The sequence below is a fragment of the Lissotriton vulgaris genome, chromosome 12 (assembly GCF_964263255.1).
Source record: "Lissotriton vulgaris chromosome 12, aLisVul1.2, whole genome shotgun sequence".
NCBI lineage: Eukaryota > Metazoa > Chordata > Amphibia > Caudata > Salamandridae > Lissotriton > Lissotriton vulgaris.
Window position 1 is genome coordinate 521,336,108 of NC_141700.1, and position 21,881 is coordinate 521,357,988.

Genomic DNA, 21,881 nt, shown 5'->3' on the forward strand with positions numbered 1-21,881 from the left:
TCATTCTTTGAAATTAAAGATCGCTTCCTCTTCGAAATTACATATGAAAAACATGTTATTAATCGCAAATAATGTTGACAGCATGATCCCCGTACGTTGTCAGTCGGTGTACAAACCAAAACGAAACAGTAATCCAGGGGCGAGGAAAGATCATTAGCATCAACGCCCTCACCTCATCACTAGGCTACAGTGAACCAGGAACACACAGACCTTTGCTGAAGAAAGAAGGACCAGCAATACTTGGACTTTAACGTGGGCGGTTTGAGACACCCGACCAAATCAGCTAGAGCAGTGGTAACCCAGTGGATTTCTTCAGCCAATCGGATCCCACAGATTCGTGTGTATATATATATATATATATATAAAAATAACCATTGTAATTACAAAAGCAATATTATCTTAAAGGAGTCTATTCTGTTCTTTCTTTTTCTTTCCTTTTGTCTTTTCCCCTCTTTCTCTCTTTTTCGTTTTCCTTACGTTTTCTTTACTCTTTCTTCCTCCCCCATCCCTCTTCCTCCTATACCATGACAATTGAACATCGCACATTGTACTCTTTGATATGTATAAATTCCCCTATTCCGATTTTTTAGAATTTTAATCACATGTTTTTAACCAGGCAAAGATAATGTTGATACGATTTCTTCTCTGTCTTCGGGTACTTTACCACAATGCCTTTCTGTATAGTAGAAACAGTAAAAATGTTGGATAATATTGGCCACTAGACAAGCATAGATTAACAGGGTTAACAGTCTAGTCTATTTTTAAAGAAATAAAGAAGGGACTTATGCACTTTACACTTTAAATGGACAGTTTAGACCGCAGGACTCTATGGTCCAGTTGAAGGCAACCGCCGAGACGCGTTGACCGCCCTCCTTGTTTGCACTAATCGTGTTGTAATATAATAAAAATACCTCAACTTTGAAGAAATCACGTCTGGATTCCGTTTGTACTGTGGTGAATTTGAGCTGCTGGGCTGGGCTGCGGACAGGAGCCCGGCTGGGTTCGTTCTTTCTTGAGAATATATATATATATATGAAGAGGGCGTTGGCCCGAAACGCGTCTGGCAGGAAAGGGACTCTGTTCGCAGCTCGCGCCCTTGCGCTGGCATTAATTCCTACCTGTAAGTGCATTCCCACCTAGGTGGCAACCTTTTCTTATATATATATATATATATATATATATATATATATATATATATATATATATATATATATATATATATATATATATATATATATATATATATATATATATATATATATATATATATATATATATATATATATATATATCCAAGCTCCAATTGTACCAAACAATCCCAGGGCACTCGCGGGCGGGTGCTTCAACACGCCGGTACCGCGTGTCAAAATTCAGGCTCCAAAACTCTGCTATATTTCCAAACAAAGTAGAAGCACTCCGTGGTGGTGGTCAGACGTTTTTAATCCCGCAACAATAACAGACGTGTTTCGGACGTCTAGTCCTTCGTCCGTGTATGCACATAGCGAGTGATTCATGGCTGTATATAAACACGTCATAGCAAGCTATACATTGAAAGCGATGACGGCTTAAAAACCATTTCATTTTACATGTAAATAGCGCATCCATTTTCAAGTTGTATGTATTAACATTTCAACCTTAGTAGCGCTCGAAATCTACGGCGCCAGATTTCAAAATTTCTCAGTATAAAGCCGGGTATCGGCAAGTTGGCCACTATGGGCCGGTGTTATAAAGTAACGATAGAGCCGCGTATTGGCACCACACCAGCCATCATTTTACATGTTATACCGAACATAGACCAATTTGACATTATGGCATTCATCAAGTAATTCTCAAAAGGGTTGTCAACATTCCTACTTTCTTTCATCATAAACAACAACACAAAAATTACCCAAAAGAGGCATGAGGTTAAGTAAAGAAATAAGCGATAGATTTCATATTCATAACAAAAGATCATACAGTCCACAAAAGTCATTACATTTTCCATCATCCAATCCACTGTATGTTATTTTCCCAAATGTGCTGTCAGTTCTTCTCCACTATTCATACCTTGGGGGGTCTTGGTGTCTAGATCTATAATATAGCGTGACTCTAGTCTTCTTAACTTGAGAAGTCTATCACCTCCTCTCGGTTGTAGAGGTACATGATCTAAACCCCAATACTGCAATAGGTCCCTATTGCTGTCGTGTGTTTTGGCAAAGTGCTAGGCAACCGGATACGTTACATCCTTATTTGATATTGCCCGTTGATGCTCCAAATAGACCAGGAGAGCCTTCCGAACATCCAAAGAGTGCAGCCGCACATCAGACTCCGATGACGGAGAATCAAAAAAGGAAAGAAGGACCAACTCCTGATCCCTGTGGAACTGAGAATCCACCTTAGGACTAAAGGAAAGTACCTGTTTCAAAACGATCCTATCCTCAAAAACCAGACAAAAAGGGGTGTTTGGAAGATAGAGCACCCAGTTCACCCAGGCGGCGAGCAGAGGAAATGGCCACCAAAAAGAGGGTCTTGTAGGACAAAAGGCGCAGGTCCACCAAAAGCAAGGGCTCAAAGGGAGGGGACATCAAAGCATCCAAGACAAGAGACAGATCCCAGGTGGGAAAATGCCACCGAGGGGTAGGAAGAACATTACCCAATCCCTTAAAAAGGCAACCAACCAACCCATCAGGATCCGAGAGATTGCCCTAAGAGCTCCGAAACGCCTTAATCGCAGCCAACTGCAAACAAAGGGAAGAAACCTTCAAGCCCAAGGTAGCACCATCATAGAGAAATAGCATCACCTCAAACAAAGAAGAGAAAGCAGGGTCCAAACCCTTGTCACCACACCACCGACTGAAAGAACGCCAGTGCCTCAGGTAAGACTTGTTGATCGACGGGCGCCTAGGCACCTGCAGAGTAGAGGTCAAGCCAGCCGGAACCCCTTTTCGCAGCAGATCTAAGTGTTCAACCTCCAGGCCGCCAAGCTTATCCTGTCCAGCACATCCCGCTGCAACACTGGGAATACCAAAGGGGGTGGAGACAGAGGTAGCAGCCACTCCACCTCCGACATCATCTCCAGCAGGAGAAGAAACCAGGAGGCAAGAGGCCAAGCCAGAGCCACCAGAGCCCCCAATGATCGGACCCTCAGAAGGAAGCGGAGAAAAAGCATACAGAAGCCAAGAGCAGGACAGAGCATCCACCGCCCAAGCCGAACCCTCCTCACTGCAGGAGACAAACCGGGCCACCGTGGAATCGCCCACACACACAAAAAGGTCCACCACCGGAACACCCCATTGCACCGTCAGATCCACAAAGAACTCCTGACGGAGGAAGAAATCCACAGAGGACGGGATGACTCTGCCGAGAGCATCCACTAGGGAATTGGACACCCCCGAATATAAATAGCCAAGAGTGCCACCAGATGAGACTCCGCCCAACTGAACAATCGCAATGCCACCAGAGACGAGGACCTAGTCCCCCCTGCCTGTTCACGTAAGCCAAGGCAGTGACGTTGTCTGTCCTGACAAGAACAACGGAACCCTGCAGAAACCGGGAGAAGGCCAACAGAGCCAAATGGACCGCCTCCAACTCCCTCCAATTCGATGACTTCTCCTGCTCTGTGAGGGGGACAGAAGCCCCAGGTCCGATGAACCCCCAGCCAGGCCCCCCACCCCGAGAGGCTGGCATCCGTGGTGACCACCACGGGAGCCAGAGTAGAGAGAGAGAGAGATCCCTTTGAGCAGAAGATCCCGAACCATCCACTAACCAAGAGCCGTCCTGATCTGAGGGGACACCGGAATCGCAGAAGAGAGGGGGAGGCAATGGGGAGAACAATGCGCCAGAACATAAGCCATCAGAGTGTGCAAATGAAACCGGGCCTACAGAACCAGAAAGACTGTGGTCGCCATGTCCCCCTACACCTGGAGCCAACGAGCCACCACATGAACCAGATCGGACAGAAGAGACAGGATGTGAGATTGAATTTTGTCCACCCGAGCCTCAGGCAGAGTGATCAACCCCAAATCCGTCTGAATTCGAGCCCCAATGAAGAGGGGATCTTGGGACGGAACAAGGAATGACTTCCCCACATTGATAAAAAAGCTATGCCCTCATCAAAACGGACAGAACCACCTCTGTGTGACTGAGAACCAACTGGAACAAGGGAGCATGAACCAACCAATTGTACAGATAAGGATGGATAAATATCCCCTGGGCTTGGACCAAGGCCACCAATGGAGCCAGAAGCTTGGTGAAGACCCAAGGAGCAGACTTCCGCCTGAATGGCAAAACAGTAAACTGGAAGTGGGAGTCACCAATCGCAAAACATAAAAACTTCTGATGCTCCCAAGCCACTGGAACATGAAGATAGGCGTCCTTCAGATAGAGGTCATGAAGTCCTGGACCCCCACCAACGGAATGATGGACTGCAAAGTCACCATTTTGAAGTTACCGGTCCGAAGCCAACCATTCACCATCTTGAGGTTCAGAACCGGCCGGGAACCCCCCTGAAACCTTCTGGACCAGAAACAAACCGGAATAACAACCCTGACCCTGTTGTGCCAGGGGAACCAGTACGATTGCCTCCTTCGCCAGAAGAACCTGAACCCCCTCCAGAGAAGCCTTCCGCTTCGCCGGGGACCTGGGGACAGGAGTATGGATGGTGCCACAGCCGGGTGGAATAGCGACAAAGTTGATAGGATAACCTCTCCTGATAATACTCAACGGCCAGCGATCCCTCACATGCAGTCTCCAAGCCTCCAGGAAAAACAGCCTCCCGCCCACAGGTCTTGAGGGCGCCACGCCGTCGTTGTCAGGACTTCCGCCTGAAGGCATCCGAAAGACCCTTGGGACCAGCCACGGAAGCCGCCTTCTTGGGCTGGAACTTATGCAGACGGTCCGAAAAGGCCTTTGAGGACTATCGGGAAGACTGGAAAGAAGAGGCAGAGGAAGGTGCCGGATTCCAGAAGCAGCAAGAGTGAGAAGCTGATGACGTGCCCTTGTAAGGCAGAGCATGCTTACGGTCCTTGAATGCTTTTGTGATCATACTGTCCAGCTGCTCACCAAAAAGCATCTTGTCGTCAAAGGGGATCTTAAGGAAAAAGGACTTCTCCCAAAAATCTGCCTTCCAGTCATGCATCCACAGGTTCCTTCGAGCCAAGACCAAGGAACCACAAGCCATGGTAGAAGAACGAAGCACATCTGAAGAGACATCAGCTAAGAGCTTGGCCCGCTGTTCCATGTGGACAAGCAAGCCGGAACAGTCTGTCTCATCTTGAATAGCCCTGGCAATCTTCCCAAAGTCAGACACCAACGACTGTGCCGCATAAGCAGAATAAATGTCAGCACGCAAAGATAAGTTACAATCAAAGAAGGCCTTCTTTAGCGCCCCATGACCTTTTTATCAATAGCATCAGCCGGAGAACAATCCTCCGGATTAATCGCTGTACGACCAATCAGGGTGGCCAACATGGCATCCACTTTGACAGAGTGAGGAAGAGAGACTTCCCCCTCCTCCAAGGAGCATAGCTTTTGCAAGAAACGAGGAACCGATGAGCGCTCAAGATCGCACCATTCCCAAGAAATCAAGTCCTTGATGCGCCCATAAAAGGGCATAGCAATAACGGGGGGCTTAACATACTGCGGAAATATGTCACCCGACCTCTCAGGAGCAGAAAAAGGCAAAATCTCCAAGTTTTCCCTAATGTGCTGGAGAACTGCAGGAAGCACCTCCCTACGAACAAACTTCCCGGAAGAGGTAGAATGCTTGGCAGCTCCTGAAGACAAAGTTCTCAGAGGGAGAGTCCACCAGACTCACCGCCAAACAAGAAAACTTGCATTCAGCAAGGACCCTGGCTTCTAGAGCGCAAGCCACAGCAGCCTCAATCATGTCAGCAGCCTCAATCATGTCCTGAACCTCAGAAGCTGACAGCAGGGCAGCAAAATCCCCCGGACCCTTGGATCTAGTCCGGCGAGCTGGAATTGGATCATCATCTTCAGAAGAGGAGGACAATACATGTTTGCATTAGGAAGCACACTACGTCATAATGAAACAACAACCAGAAGCACAGCCGAGAGATGTTTAAATAGGGAGCAGCTGAACACCAGTGACCAACCAACAGGTACGAAAAACTGGGAGGGAACCCCAAAAAAACAATTAGCAATTAGAGAAAGCGAATGAAAAACATAATCCAATCAACAAACACAGCAAAACACCACTGTCACCACAAGGAATGGCCAAGTGTGGAGGGGCAGGAGTGGCGAGGTTGAGTTCTAAAGTCACCACAAAGCTAGGCACTGCTCCAGGGGCAGCTTGGTTCTCATCGGGTGGAGGGTTGTTCCTTTTGGTACCTTTTGCTTGGTGCTGGCTGTTTTGGAGTTGCTGTCTCTGTCCTTGTGTTTTTTTTCTTTTCAGGAACACTGTGCTGCTCCCCCATCCCACTTTGCGCATCTGCAGGGTCAGTCCATGGTTTGTCACCAATGTAATGGCAAGAGCCAACAGGGTCGCAGTGCCAACAAAAGAAGGAGCCAGGACACGAGGTGGTGCTGAACAAACTACGGCACACATCTGTGCACCGTGCAAGCTACTTATTTAATGAACAAACACTGACCCCACTCCCGGAGACTGGATGCCTGTGTGTGCATATTTGAACGCGACATCACAGGTGGAGACCTGTGAAGTGCTACACAGGGTACTTTATTATTGTCAGACCTCAAGTTAGATTGGAATTAAAAAAAAAATCCTTTACATGCTGCATGGAGCACTGCTCAATGGACGAACCTCAATGGCCTACCCTTAAAGTGGCCTCTGTGCACTATCTGAGCATTACCACCTACTAGTCTGTGTTTTGATAGGATCAACATCGTTATGATAATTAACCCACTGGAGGCCCTCACAATAATGGGTCCCTTGGGGAAGGGAGGAATAGCACGGATTTAGAAATCCATAGGAATAAATTCTCCTGACCTCCTGCCTTGAAGGATAAATGGGAAACGAGGGTGGGTCTGCTGGAAGACAGTGAATGGAGAGAGGCATTGATGGCGGCAAGGGAGTTGGTGATATCTTCCAGACTCAATGACACAACTGAAATATCTGCATGTTACCTTCTTTATGCCACTACGTCAGTGGAGGGCACACCAATGCCAGTCTCCGTCAAGCACCAGGTTTAACTGAGGCAAGAGCAGATTTTGTCCATATGACTTGTACCTGCCCTGTCATTGAGAAGTACTATCCTGCCTATTTCCATGCCCTCACACAGGTTTTGGAACAGACTATTAATATCACTCCATATATAGCCCTCCTGGTCCCACTGGAGGATGTAGGAGGGGACATGGGAGAATTAGCACTGGATGGAATGGGCACACTCATTGCTAAAAGAGATATATTCCACACCTGGACCTCAGCTACAATGCCCACGGTACTGGCATGGTAACGGGAGATGGACTGGTGTGCAAAACTGGAAGAACCAATTTGTATTGCAAGAGGATGCCCTTAAACGTAAGAAAATATGAGGCAAATGGTGGACTTGTTATGGGATAGAATGTCTGGCCTGTTGCTGAATACAGTGTACTATGCATGTATGTTTTACTGCTTGCTGTATGGTCTGGTTGAGTATTTTTTTCATCTCTGAGCACCACAATCACCAATGGGATAGATTTACATCAATGATCAACAAATGTTCCCTTTTTAATGTTTACCTGTCCAGACTCTTACTCAAATCCACATTTTCAAGCTTACTTGCTTTAACTATTGTGACGACAACCTGATTATACTATGCTAGAAACACCCTCAGACCTGGAAAGTCTGGACTTCCATTACTCCCTTATTTGAGTCATGGCAGGACTCAGACAGTGCTTATGGGCAATAGAAATGTTTATGCTATAGAACCATCTGAAGCATAACTTCTAAAAAGCAGAAATCCTCAGTAATAGATTGTAGCAAAATTATTGACACCACCACCACCACCACCACCTGCCCTGACGAAATTATTTAGTTTTATTATCTCTACACAAGTAGACTTGATGATTGATTCAAAACGCTTTCCAACCAGAGGTTAACATGAGAAAAAAATCATTCTTCGCAATGGGAATCCTACACAGATCTTCCTCAAACTGGGATTCTCTCACATGGTTCTGCTTCTAGAGCTAAAGTTTTTTTGTAACTTGATTATACCAAGAGTCTAAATATAAAAATACCCGAGGCACCTAATCAGGAAATTACTAGAGATCCAGAATGCTGCAGTAAGACCAGTAGTAAACTTGAGCATGCACAACCACATCACCCCAGTCCTCAAGGCTTTGTACTGCTCTCCTGTGGGAAGAATAATCTATTTGAAAGTCCTATTAATTACCCACAGGATGATCCAATAAACATGTCTCATCTTTCTACAAATCAAAATTCAGGCTGGACCACCAAAGGTTAAATCACATGTCCAAACCTGTTTCAAACTTGATTATCCCCCTTTAAAAAAAATAATGTATTGATTATCAGATCATTCTCTCTATACCACGAGTCTAAAACATGTTTAAGGCGAGCTGCCAATGGCATTTTAATTGAATTTGGTAGTATGCAGCTGCCTTATTGCTGATGTCCTATTTTAAAACTCTGCGCAAGGGTACTCTGGGGCGTGGTAAGGAGACAGGAGCAGCATGTTACCAACCTTTTTCTTAGATACACAATGCTTTGCTGCTGCCTGGCAAGCAGCTTGATCATAAATATCTGGGAGTAGAGCACACTATTTGAAAACGTTCACCGCTAAAAAATATTGCCTGGATTAACATTTATTAAATGAAACTCAATGCAAAATATTTGTAGAGTTATTCGATTTCAACTATTATGCACTTTTCATAGTTGCACTACATTTACATTTCTTTCCTTTCTTGTTCCTGTCTTTCTTTTTTCTTTATCTTTTTTTCTCTTCTATATTCCTTTCTCTCCTCCGTCCTGTCAATGATTTCTTTCCTTCGCATAGACTCTTCTTGCTGCTTCTTTCTCTTTGCTTCTTTTATTCCTTTTTCCTCACTCTTCTTTTCTCGCTCTCCTTTTTGACTTTTTTATTAACTTTTATTTCCATTATGTTTCTTTCTCACAACCATACCTTCTATTCTTTGTTCCACTCTATTATCGTTCATTCTTGCTTTCTTTCCTTTCTCACCTTCTCCCCATTCTTTGCCTCCATCTTACTTATGTTTCGTCGCTTCTTCACTCATTCTTTCCTCCTCTCCTTGTTCCTCGTTTCTTTTCCTTCTGTTACACCTTTTCTTCTCATCTTCAGACCTGCTCTCCTTTCTCTATTTTTTGTGTTAATTTTTGTTCCTTCTCCCCTCCCTACCTGCACCTCACTTTCCTATTTTTCTTTCGTGCCTTCCTCCACTCATTTCTTATTTCTTCCTTTCTCTCCTTCCCTTCTTGAAGAGCACTTAAGTTACTAAAGCAATCTCTTTGCTAATTAATTAGCAATTTATTTTTGCCTCACATGTATACCCTACAGGATGGGGATGGCTGCAGCGATAGATTTACTTACACAGTGCTCGAAAATATTCATATAAGTACATATTGCTTATTGTCATAGTCAATGGTGAATATATAGTTAAGAAATAACTTTATAATTTAAATTGCGTGTGCGTGACCCCAGGAGTACTTGAACTATACAAAAAAGTGATTGATCGAATGCTTGAAGTAATCTCAGCCACTGGGCCGCATTCCAATCCCTCGTTATTTTACACAACGTGCCACCTCAGTTTTGACCAAGCCTAATGCAAATCAGTCCAGCTCAACTGCCAAGCTAGGTCCTCTGTGAACCGGAAAACATGTAAAAGCCAAGACTGGTTTTGTCAATATTAGGGCTCATCAGTTGGGTGCAGCTAGGTTCCAGTGGCATAGTGTGTACAGGACCTACGTCTGGGCATACCCCTCCCATTTACGGCGTCACACTGAAGCATACAAAAAAAGTGATGGATGAAGTGTGTGAATTAGTCCCCGGCACTGATAATTACTGGTTCCTGGTTTGCTTGTGTTCTGGGTCAAGGAGCATCTGGCTTGGCAGTTCCGGGTAGACTGGTCCCACTGCAGCAGGTTCAAGTCTGATATGCATATTGCTGGGTCCTAACTGAGAAGCCATGGTGGGAGAAAAACAATGGATTGGGGTGTAGACCACAGTGATTGCCAGTGGTCAAGATTAATTTAATAACTCCATCCATCACATTGTTTTTGATGCCCTAGGAGTACATGCAAAAAGAACAATTGATGGACAGAATGCAGAACAATGTCATACATTCACCCCAGTACAGAGTTCTGGGCCTAAATCCATCGTTTTTTGCTCACCATGCCATTCCAGTTTGAACCTAGCCATATGCAAATCAGTCTTGGCCCTGTGCCCAATGGCAACAGTCTAGCCTGAACTGCCTGGTCAGGTCCTCCCTGGACTGGAAACAAGCATCGTAGGACCGGTTTCTGGGTTTCACCCCTATTCAGCCAGGATCGCTTGACTCCAGTGGCATGGCATAGCAACATGTGTGGCATGGTGAGCAAAAGAATGATGGATCTAACCCAGATCTCTTGACTGAATGTTTTGATGTGTTCTGCATTCCGTCCATCAATTGTGTGTCTTTTGCTTCCTCGCCCTAAGTGTGCCGGGTATGCCCAGACATGGGTCCCGGACTCACTATGCCACTGGATTCAAGCAATCCTGGCTGATGAGGGGTGAAACCCCGAAACCAGTCCTAGGATGCTTATTTCCGATCCAGGGAGGACCTGGCTTTACAGTTCAGGCTGCACTGTTCGCATGAGGCCCAGGGTCAAGACTGATTTGCATATTGCCAGGTCTAAACTGGGGTGTCAGGGTGAGAAAAGAATAATGGATTTAACCCAAATCTCTTGACTGGGGGTGAATGTTTTGATTTGTTCTGCATTCCGTCCATCAATTGTGTGTCTTTTGCAAAGAGTACATTGGCATTTTCTCATACAGCAGCTAAAACTCCAGGGATGACATTCCCAATATATGTGCACAGTTCCTGCTAATGGGCAAAGTTATTTTTAATCATTAAGATAAGGCCAGTTTCTGGACATCAACTAATGGACTCTGTGTGGTGAAACAACGTAAGCCTTCTGGGCCCTAGCTATAGGAGTACAGAGTCATTCAATTAGGGTTGCCACCTTTCTTACTGGCCTGCACTTAAAAACACTAGCCAGGACGGTAAAATAACCTGCAGGGTGGAAACCCTTCATCCAATGTACTTCATAACAGGAAAAACAAAAACACCAGTGAGACATTCACCTTGCAGGGTTGATTAATAAAAAAAGACTAAATGTCCAAAAACAGCTACCTGGGGATCCTACACGATACAGCTCCTATGCCATGGAGAACCAACGCTCAATGCAACAGGATTCAGTTCTCTAGGAGCAGTGTTTACGTTTCTTGCCCCTGTATGTACTCTTCTTTAATCCATATAGGCGGCAGTAGCTGAGGTTGGGTTTCATTGATCAGAAGTAGCTCTCACAACTGGAAAGGTTGGAGCCTGAAGTATATACTCATTCGCTCACAGCGCCCTTTGAGCCTCGCAAAGAGTAAGAAAGTACTACATAATACCCAATACAGTGCGGGAATTAGGACAATGGTGGTAAGGACGCACTGAGAACATGTATACAAAACCAGACATTATCTTGCTTTCCAGAATGCGCATTTTAAAAAAGAGGCCTAGATGTGTCCGCTTGTCGCGACCATCACTGTATATATACCCTTCTTAGCACAACATAAAATATCGTCCTCTAGACCCAAGAGGGAGGCAAGAAAAAAGAAATCTGTTCCTAATCTCTGTAGTTATCGGAGGCATGGCTGGCGGCTATAGTGCTTGAGGAATCCACAGTGCCGACTGCGCGCCTGCCTGACCCAGAAAGTCGAGCTGCCGGCTCGGCCCCGAGGTCAAGGGCTCGTAACGCGTTCCCACTGCCAGACTCCCTTCCCTGACATTTCATGGCGGCGTCGCTGCCTGGATGCTGCTCAGAAGCTCATCAAACGCCGATTAAAGAACAAGGCGCGATAAGGCTATTGAGCAGGAAATCTGACAGCAAGAGAAGGGAGCCGGTGAAATCTCATCAGGGCTGCCAGGAAACGCCGCCTCTGAGTCCAGTCTCGGGCCAGGGACCTCTGAAATGAGGGCCCATAAGCCCATTGATTTCTGATATTCATCCTGACTCCCCTGTCGGCAGTGACAGGCGACAACATAACATTATCTTCGGATGGATGCAACCACACAAACAGCAGCCTGAAAAGCCTACTGTCTGAAAAACGCGGGGAATTAGTTCTGTCGCTTGATAAATTCCTCGGACAAACATATTCGCTTGTAAGCAGCATTATCATGTGGACAGCAAAGTGCTTAGAGGCTGACACGAGTCACACCAGAGAGCCCTAGTCTGCTGTACATATGCTAAATCTGTAAAGGGTCGATATATGCCGGTACACTTTATGTGGGGTCAGGGTGCTAGGGGATTCACACCGGTAGCTGGTCGGTACTTGTTCTTGCAGAGATCAATTACGACCTCTTTCTGTGCTGACAGTAATAGCGCTCAAGGGGCAAGAAGTTTCATGTCTCTTTTCCGGCTAAATTATAACGTCTACTGTTTGTAATGAGGAATAACATGGAAACTCATTTTTGCAAACAGTACCGCTACCCCTGTATAGTTGTGGACCTAGAGAAAACTGCCAGTCTAAAATCAAGATAAAGAGTTTGTGCTAATCCTGAAATGAGATAAAATTAAAAACTGGTGGAAAAACCAGTTGAACTTGATGAGCTCCAATCCGTGATGCAGGCTATCAAATGTGTCTCTCCTCTTGATGTGGCCGCCCCTGCTATTTGGGAGCTGGGGAGTTTCTCCCTATGTTGGGAAATTTGATTAATATCACATTGGTCTCTGTGGAGGCTCCCACCCGCTGGAAACAAGCCTCAGTGGTGTCGCTGTGAAGAAGCATTCACTACATTCTTCTAAGCCTGAGAACTTTAGACCGATGTTATTGCTCCGTTTGTCTGCGAAAGTGGCTGAAAAATATACTAACCGCTAACTCTCAATGTTTGTGGAGACCAGGGACCTCTTGTACAATACACAGTCGGGTTTCCGTCCTGGGTACAGTACAGAGTCTGCTCTGTTACTGGCACCCAAATCCATGCACGACTAAGTAGGAAGAAACCTACTTGTAGTGCGCACTGTTCCTAATGGAATATTCCTTTTCCAACAATTTAAGAAAAACAACTGTTCAGATTAATGGGAGACTCAATAAATACTGTGTGGTTTCTAGTTCTATTGTTTAATTCATAGAACTTTGGTGCAACATGTATACATTAATACATTATACTCATGTATATTAATGTTTGTCTATACATTCTGAAGAACAATGAATCTGTGTTTACACATGAGTAGAACTTTTTCTACAACATATATTCTATTTACATATCTCTGAGCATTTCAAATACATAGATCATGAATAATTCATTGAATGAAGTGAGTTGATAATCTTGAAAATCGAAGCCCAATGCATTTCGGGACCCGAAGGTACCCTTCCTCAGGGGCGAAATCCTTTGCTTCTGGTCTGGACACCTCTTCACTCTCACGGACTCCGACTGAGAGTCAGTCGGAGTCCGTGAGAGTGAAGAGGTGTCCAGACCATAAGCAAAGGATTTTTCCCCTGAGGAAGGGTACCTTCGGGTCCCGAAATGCATTGGGCTTCGATTTTCAAGATTATCAACTCACTTCATTCAATGAATTATTCATGATCTATGTATTTGAAATGCTCAGAGATATGTAAATAGAATATATGTTGTAGAAAAAGTTCTACTCATGTGTAAACACAGATTCATTGTTCTTCAGAACGTATAGACAAACATTAATATACATGAGTATAATGTATTAATGTATACATGTTGCACCAAAGTTCTATGAATTAAACAATAGAACTAGAAACCACACAGTATTTATTGAGTCTCCGATTAATCTGAACAGTTGTTTTTCTTAAATTGTTGGAAAAGGAATATTCCATTAGGAACAGTGCGCACTACAAGTAGGTTTCTTCCTACTTAGTCGTTCATTTAATCCCTTGTGCTAGCCAACACATTCCAGTAGTGCCACACCCTTAGATTAGGATTAGTTTATAGGTGCTCTTATGATTACACCCTGAGTGCTCCTCTTATATTCATGTTGATACCCAAATCCATGCGCCATATTCTGGACACAGGTGACACAACAGCCTCACAGCTGCTTGAACTGAGCGCGGCATTCAACACCATGTCCCACAACCTTCTGCTGGATTGGTCGTGGAGCTACGGTGTCAGTTATAAGGCCCTGCAGTGGCTTGCATCCTTTCTGCCGGGCTGCACCTTTCAGGACTTGCTGAAACTCTTTCATTTTGAGATCTTGCCACTGCAGCAGAGGGTGCCACAGGGCTCATCTTTGAGCCCTCTTCTATTCAATCTTTATATGCGCCTCCTGGCAGATATAATCGAGCAGCATGGTTTTAACATCATATCATACGCAGATAATACTCAGATCATTGTCACCCTGTCTCTGAATGTGGCTGCAGCCTCTCTGAGGACTGGCCTGTCCAAGGCGGCCCGCTGGATGAACTAAAACTGCTTGAAATTAAATGCTGGCAAGACTGAGGTCCTTACTCTGGGGGGCAGGTTTCTAACTGGACTCTCAACTGGCGGCCACCATTGCTTGGCTCCCTTCCGAAGCCGAAGCCTGTTGTCAAGAAATTGGGCATCTTGTTTGATGCAAGGCTGACATTTGACAGCCAGATTACAGCCTTAGCCAGCAAGTGTTTTGGGATGTTAAAATATTTCAAACAGATTATTCTGTCTGTATTCTGCCTGAAGCAGCGAGGGAAACAGTAAATCAGGCCTCAACCATCTCATGGCTGGATTACTGTAATGTCCCATACTGGGGAGCCTCACAGTCACGTTTTAGGAGGCTCCAAAACATACAGGATGCCACAGCGCATCTATTACTGAACATTCCCAGATGGGCTTAGATGGGCTTTGGCATGCATAAAATTGCACTGGATTCAGGTTAAGAAGCGCTTGTCTTTCAAGGCTCTCTGCTACTTTAATAAAGCCTTTAATAAAGCTGGTACTAGCTTTCTCCGTCGCTTTATCAAACCCTCCCTTCATTCAAGGTGTTTGAGGTCTTCAGAGTCTTTGTTGGCAGTGGTTCCCGCTTTCAAGAAAGTCTGAATTGGGGGCAGTTCTTTTAGTTATCTTAGCTCCACGTTGTGGAACTCTTTTCCACTGGATCTCCAGCAGAGTAAGACAGAGTTTTCCTTTCAAACAAATCTTAAAACCCGGCTCTTCAAGTAGTTCTCATTTTCTCTTTAAGCCTTCTGCTCACCTTCACCTTGGTAGCTAGACCGTGTCAGCGCTGGGACACTTCTGTATAAGTAGCCATGCTCTTTATAAATCGATTATTATTATTGCTGTTATTAAAAAAAGTGGTTTAATTTAAGTACAGATGTACTAAGATTCGGTTTGCAAAAAAATGTGCACCAACTTTCTCCAAATCGAATCAAATTTTAACAACTGACCTATGTGCTTATAGGTCACTTCGCGAAACAGGAAATCGCAGGGAGTTGCAGAAGAACCTACATTATTAATATTAATTAGGCAGATCGCGATTTGCGGACCCCTGTGATTGCCTACAATCACAAGCATTGTTATTGTATTGTAATTGCATTTATATAGCGCTTACTACCCCATGAGAGGTGTCAAAGCGTTTTTCCGGCGAGCAGGACGCTACTCCGGAACCCAAAAAGGATTAGTGGCGAATTAGTATAGGAAAAAAATAAATTAAATTCAACAGTGGTCATGCAAGTTTGTTATTTGGATTGAAAAAGGTGAGTAGAGGTGAAGAAGAGGGAAGTGTGTGCATTTATATAGTGCTTGCTACCCCTGATGAGGTGTCGAAGTGCTTTTTGGCGGGTAGCACGCTACCCCAGAACATAAACAGGATTAGTGGGGAATTAGTATAGGGAAATATGAAATTAATTTGAGCAGTGGACATGCTATTCAGTTAGAAGGATTGAAAAGGATAGTGGAGGGATAGAAGAAGCTTTTTGTTGTTTTTTTGTCTTTTGAAGCTCACAGCAGTAGGAGGAGGTTTGGGATGAGTAAAAAGGGAGGTGAAGGAGGGAAGAGTCAGAGGAAAAGGTCTATTTGGAAGATACGAATAGTAAAAGAGCTATGAGGAGATGCAAGGAGGGGTAGAGGAGGGAAGAGTCAAGAAAGGGTTATTTTGGGGATCATAATAGTAGAATGGGGTTTGAGGGCGAGTCAGAGTGGAGGTATAGGATATATTGAGAGAGGTGTAGGATGAGAGATCAGGTACTGTATTGATGAGAGTAGTAGAATGAGGTTTGGGATAAGTCAGACTGGAGGAAGAGGATATACTGAGAGAGGTATAGGGTGACATAAAGTGTAGGGCATTAGAGATGCTGAATTAGAAGCAAAGTAATACATATAAAGATGCATACGTACATGGAAGGTATATATGTATAAGGAAGGTAATATATGCAGATTTAAGTTGTATTTGATCAACTCAGACTTTCAAGAATTGATGTACTTTAAGTTAATTTATTTGTTTTTATAAATTTTTGTAATTGAATAGTGAAGCAATGGTTGTTACTGTAGCAGACAAAAAAAAACCCAATCAGTGCATATTTGACAATTTTATATAGCTACCAATCAATATACATAATAATTTATAGCAAACTGCTTGCTAAAAAAACACCCACTCTCTACACTTGGTGGGGTACTATAATACATGAATGATATGTGTATTGTGGATGGCATTAAATGCATTTAAATAATTGAAACAAACACACAATCTCTTCATATAAAGGAGCCAGTCACACCCAGTGCCATGGACATACAATGTGTACGGAGAACTCCACCCAGTGCACTTTGACGGGACCACCAATTCATACAGACGATCTACGTATACATAATAGGAGTACAAAAGGGAATTCTGTTTTGTTATTAGTCAAAAAAAGTCAAGACACTTTCTTGGTGATGTGCAAATGATAAATATTCACCCAAATCTGAATTCCACACATTATCATTTGTGTGCAATGTAATCTTATCAGTGAAACTGTATGTTCATGCAAATTTATTTGACATTTTAATGGAAATTGTTCTGCCTGTAAATATAACAGTGTGCTACCACAGATGCTTTAGTTGAATAAAAGGAAAAACATTGCATGCCTCATGCCCATTAAAGTGTGTAGAGGCAGCAGATGCATTAACATAACAAACGTGGCAGATCAAGAAGTTTCTCCCGATTTGGAGAACGTCAGTGAAAGTCTAAATTAACAGGTTCTTTTCACTGATGCAGTGGATATGTACAAGAGGGTAAGGTGCACAACGACCCTCACTTTCTCATCACCATAGATGCCACCAATGTAGAATTACTGGTTAACTCTGGTGCCATGATTACGATCATTTTGGTAGAGAAGTACAAGATGCTTTGGCAAGGAAAATTGTTGTCTCTCCTCTTGAAGTCACCACCACTGTATTTGAAGGCAGCAGAATTAACCTGTTGGGATATTTTTGAAAGAGCAGACCACCATCCCGTGTGTGTTTCCCTAAACGGAAAGGTTTTTAGGTCTTGCCTACCAGTCAGCGCAGGCTTTCTGTTTGCAAAAAGACCAATTGCCAGCTTACAGTGAGCTTAGAAATAGGCCACTGCATGCCATTGTTTGGCTTTATAGTCACTCATTAAACTGCTTTATACTAGTTGACTTGTCTGGTCTTTCCTTCCTCCTATTGTGTGTGCCATTCCCGTGTAGCACAGCATCATTACTAGTGTCTTTCGTCTGCTTATTTTTCAGACAGGGTGAGCAATACCTCTCCCCTCACGCAGCTCCACCAAAGAGTGTCTGCCTCCAGCGCAGCTCAGGTTAGTGTTCGAGGCTTGTTGCCTCCTGTTCAGGCTCTGCCCTCCCCTCTATGGATTCCCAGCTGGCAGCATAATCATGGGCACTAATGAAGGGCTCTTCCCATGATTTTAGCGTTGCACAGCAATCCAAGCTGGGACTGGGATCTATGTGATGTGTGAATGTGCGAGTACGGCATGAAAGGCTGAGATGGGATGTGATGTAAGGTTGATCACGATATGGGGAGATGCATAATTAAGCTTATTGTGTGTACAAATGAAGGAATTATAAGATTTTGAATTATACACAAATTGAATTGTATATATGAGTATAAAAGAAATGTTTTTTTTATAAAAAAATGTTTTACTCTTTCCTAAAAAAGATAATAATAAACAAGGATGTAAAATACATTTAATATTGTTGTATTGTGAGAAGTTGGCCTGGGATATGATGTCCACTATTCTAGTGGGTACCTTGCACCAGTCCAATCCACCCTTATTGATGGTAGGTTTAAGACAACCTTTATAGAAAGCTATCCTAGTGGTAGCTGTGGAGAGCAGCCTTCAGGCTAAGTCTTGAAGGAATGTAAAGCAGCTTGTTTTACCAGTTTATAATCCTTTGAATAATCAAATGAAAGGAGATCCACACCAGGTATATATCAAATATACATGTATTTATTCTAAACACAATCCCTCTAGTCTCTTTATGAGACTAGAAGTAAAAGTACACTACAAGAACTTAAATAGCATACAGTAAATTAGCACACTATACGTTTTGCCCAAGGGGCCTCACAAACCATATACTAAGAAAGTGGTATGAGAACCGCTCTAAGCATAGAGACAAGGCCTAGGGCCTGTAGAACCGCTGGGGCAACCAGGAACCACCAAAGGTAGGGACACAGGAGACCCACGGGGGACGCGTGCAGTGTCTAAACACAGCCGTGAATCACCATTGACTTCTATGGAGAAAGTTTAAGTTACAAAGTTAAAGATTAATGACACTTAGGAGTGGACTACGGTAGAACCCCTTCAGTGCTGGACACTTTGAGAGTCAAGACCCATGGGAGCACCGAACTACTAGTGTTACCTCACCCAGGGAAGCCGGGTTCATAGGTGTCTTTTCGTGTCGGGTTTCATTGTTTCCAATGGCGAGCTGTAAAGACGTGCTGCAGGCGACCAGGAGAAAAGTGTCCGGATGGATCCAAGGGTGGATCGGAGATCTGCAGAACCTGAAAGCAGAGGGGACAGAGTCTGGGTCACTAGCCAGTGACCAGAATGGCGACGAGAGGATGCCAGCCGATGTCGGGTGTTTTCCAGTGATGCAGGTGAAGCTTGACTCTTCAGCCACGAGGACTTGGAGGAGTCGACGACAACCAGGAGCTGGATTCGAGCTGTCCCACGAAGGATGTCGAGTGCTGCAGTGTCGGTATCCGGATTGGACTTAACAAGCCTTGGCAACAGCAACCCACGCAAGATGACAAGATTCGGAGCAGACCAGCAAGGTCTGAGGGACTTACCCTTTGGAGGGGAGTCAGGGCACATCTGGAGCAATCAGGGAAGCCCATGAAACAAAGGATTTACCTTCGTGGGGACCCACCAGTCAACGGACTAGGGATCGCGAAGGAGCCTTGAGCAGAAATGCTGAAAGCGGGCCCATGGAACACTCGTGTAGTGTAGGCCCACAATCTTTGATGAAAAAGGTTCTCAGGGCTTGGACTACAAGTATCCCAATGCACAACTTCGGGAAAGCTCGGGAAGTCGATGCACTAGCAAATGTGCAGGATGTCCAAGAGTTCTGGTCCCACGTCTCTCGTGATAGCTACAGGTCTCAGCTTTGCTGGGGACCCGTGTCAGCCTCGGAGATGTCTGGAAGTCCGTGTCTTGTGTCGCAGATTCTTTGGGATCCGGCGGGAGCCTTGAAAATACAGACCGGCAAGATGCTTCTTTGGTGCCTGTTTGAACAGGAGAGTCACTCCTTGACCCCAAGGGAGATTTCTTCCGTCTTCTAGTCGATATGGAATGTCAAATGTCCAAGATTTCTGTATCAGAGTTTCGGCCAGAGTAATCTAAAGTCCTAGGCACTGGGTTCCTATACTTATACCAAGTTTAGGGGTTGGACTAACTGTAGAGTCCCACCTACGGGAGGACCTGGGAAGGGGGTGTGTGGTTGTGGTTGTGTGTGTGGGCGCCTGCTAAAATAATTACACCCCTTCCCCTTTGTCCAGTTTCGCGCCAGAGCTGGGACTGAGTGCCCCAGCAACCGGTTTGAACTGGGAAATGCACGGGGACACCTTGTGTGCCCCAGGCACTGTCTGAAAAGCATTCACTGAATGCAACCCACCCTGCCCCAATACACTAAAGCCTGTCTGGGGAGGTGCTGGCACCTCACTGGACAGGAAACCTATTGTCCAGGCCTCCCCTGCGGGAGATTCGTCCAGCAGCAGGATGTCAGACTCGTGTATGTGGCAGCAGCATCCATTTTGTGTCGCTGGGGCTCTTTTAAACTATTACAGGGAAAGTAAGTGTGTACATGTCTTCTCCCTCTAGAAGGGTGAAATGCTAGAACTGGCGTGGGGGTAGTATTCCAAAGTGTTTGACACCAAACACGACATGTTTTGATAAAGCCATTCCAAAGTTAGCATTAACTGCGAGGATTATAATGTACTTAAGAGTATATGGTATGGCCATATCACAGAACAGCTATAAGGAAGGGATTCTGAAAGCTGCAGAAGGGCTCAGCTCATGCTAGGGTATCCTCTCACACAAAACCAAGCACCCTGCCTTCAGGATTGTCAAGGCCTGCCATAGGAGTGACTTATAGGTTTATATGTGTCTGTTTTAAATGGTAGATATAGGTATACTATATCTAAGTAAGGGGTGATTACACCACCTTACCCAGGCTGCAAGTGCAGACCTGTGGTGCCATTCTGGAAGGCTTCCCAGGGGTGGCATCATACATGCTTCAGCCCCTGGTAGGCCTCTGGGGTACCTATGCCCTTGGTACCTAAGGTACCATATACTAGGGACTCACAATGGTAATCCATAACCAATCTGGAGGGTACCTAATGTACATGCAATCAATCAATTTAGAGAGAGAACAGCTAGGCTGGGGTCCTGGTTAGCAGGGCCCCAGCCAGACTAAAGTCGATAAACCAGTGAAACACAGCAACAAGTGGGGGTAACCATAGTAAGCAGATCCTACTCTCCTACATGTATATATTGATTCCTACTGCAAATGGTAGCCCAGCGAGCTAATAGGAGCCATTGCCAAATTGATATAGGTCTAGTGGGAGTGTTTTTCAGTTTATATTGTTGTTTTTCCCCCTTCTCTCAGACCTTATAATCACTTATAGGGGGTACCTTTTGTTTTTGAATCTGTCCTCCCCTCTGCTTTTGTGCCTAGTCTTCACTTCTTCACGTTCTTCACTTGTTTCCCAGTTGCCTTTTATCCTTTTTAGGTCTCGCTGAGCCAGCGTGAATGCGCTGCTAGCGAGACATTTAGCAAGGGGATTTCAGAGTGCTACCGCTAGCATCGCTGGCATGGCCAGCATAGAGCTACAGTGCACGAGGCGTGCACACGCTCTCCCTCAGAGCCTCGTCTCTGCCCTCCTGCCTTTCTTATCGCGTGCAAAGCAGCCATATGGCTTTACGTCGCTCTCCCTCAAAGCCTCCTCTCCGCCCCCCTGCCTTTCTTATCTCATTTACGAGCCGTCATGGCTCATTAATTAACTGCCTTTGCGCGCCGCGCGATCGTACACAACTCCCTACGCCTCTCTCCCCCGCTGCAGCCCCTATCTATGCTTTCTGCCTCTGTCTTTGGTGAGTTTCGAGAACAGATATAATATTAAACTATTTAACTCCGAATATGAAGCTTCTACATATTTCAGGAATTCCCGTCCTATTGCTTTCCTACTTGTTGCAAATTGTCTTTAATTTGTACTGCGTTACTTGTTTTTTGTTTGGCCACGCATCAGGCAGCTTTCTCATTGCG

General features: G+C 44.8%; 1 protein-coding gene across 1 annotated transcript in view; it reads right to left on the reverse strand.

Moving 5' to 3' along the window:
* Window positions 1-21,881, reverse strand: part of HYDIN (HYDIN axonemal central pair apparatus protein) — a 2,950,008-nt gene that overhangs the window by 2,612,875 nt on the left and 315,252 nt on the right. The gene's annotated exons all lie outside the window — the stretch shown is intronic.